Source organism: Sturnira hondurensis, unplaced genomic scaffold (assembly GCF_014824575.4).
Source record: "Sturnira hondurensis isolate 20B ecotype Veracruz unplaced genomic scaffold, ASM1482457v3 Scaffold0012730, whole genome shotgun sequence".
Classification (NCBI taxonomy): Eukaryota; Metazoa; Chordata; class Mammalia; order Chiroptera; family Phyllostomidae; genus Sturnira; species Sturnira hondurensis.
In genome coordinates this window covers 1-710 of record NW_028085361.1, presented here as the reverse complement: position 1 = coordinate 710, position 710 = coordinate 1, and the positions used below count along the sequence as shown (strand labels likewise).

At 59.6% G+C, this 710-nt stretch overlaps 1 long non-coding RNA gene across 1 annotated transcript; it reads right to left on the bottom strand.

The window, feature by feature from the left end:
• Positions 1–4: 4 nt before the first annotated feature.
• Positions 5–381, bottom strand: LOC118997217 (uncharacterized). The gene is made up of 2 exons (XR_005068637.1): positions 275–381; positions 5–199 (listed from the first exon to the last, which is right to left on the bottom strand). It is a non-coding gene; the product is annotated as an uncharacterized LOC118997217 (long non-coding RNA).
• Positions 382–710: the final 329 nt, after the last annotated feature.

The window sequence follows — 710 nt, the reverse complement described above, 5'->3', positions numbered from 1 at the left end:
ACCCCAGGTCCCAGCTGCTTGTCTGAGTCTGAGTAGTAGTACAGGAAAAACCTGGGAGCACTCCCTGGCTTCTGCTGGTACCAGTACATGTTTCTAGTAACACTGAGGTCTCTGCTAAGGGTGCAGGTGAGTCTGGCTGTTGCTCCAGGAGATGCAGACACAGAGGGCGGCTGAGTCAGCACGGACTGGGAGAGGGAACCTGCAGACACAGACACATGGGAGTGAACAGAAGGTCAGGATGCAGGCGCTGTGGGTCTCTGGGGCCCATCCCTACCTGTGCAGTGACAGAGCAGCACGAGGAGCAAGGGGGCCCAGGCCATGGTGAGCAGGCTGCTCCTCAGTCCACACAGCTGGGGCTGGGCTGCCCAGGCCTCTCTTATCCCCTCCCAGCTGGCTCCATGGAGGAGGGGCTGCTCATGCAAATGTGTCCCCAACCCCTGCATTTTTCCCAGGTTCACCCTCAAGGTCTGGAGCTCTTGCTGGAGGAGGCCAGCCTGACACACTAGTTTCTCCCTGGGTAAGGCTGGGAAGGAAGTAGTCATGGAGGACAGGGAGGGCCACATGCAGGGAGCTGCTCCAGGTCCAGAGAGGACAGGCCCTGCCCTGTCCTCAGAGGAATCAAAGGGCTCAGCCCTGAAGACTCCTGTCCCTGAGGGGCTGCCTAGCCAGAGCTCTTCTTTTGTGAAGATGGTCTCCTGGCGCCCTCTGCT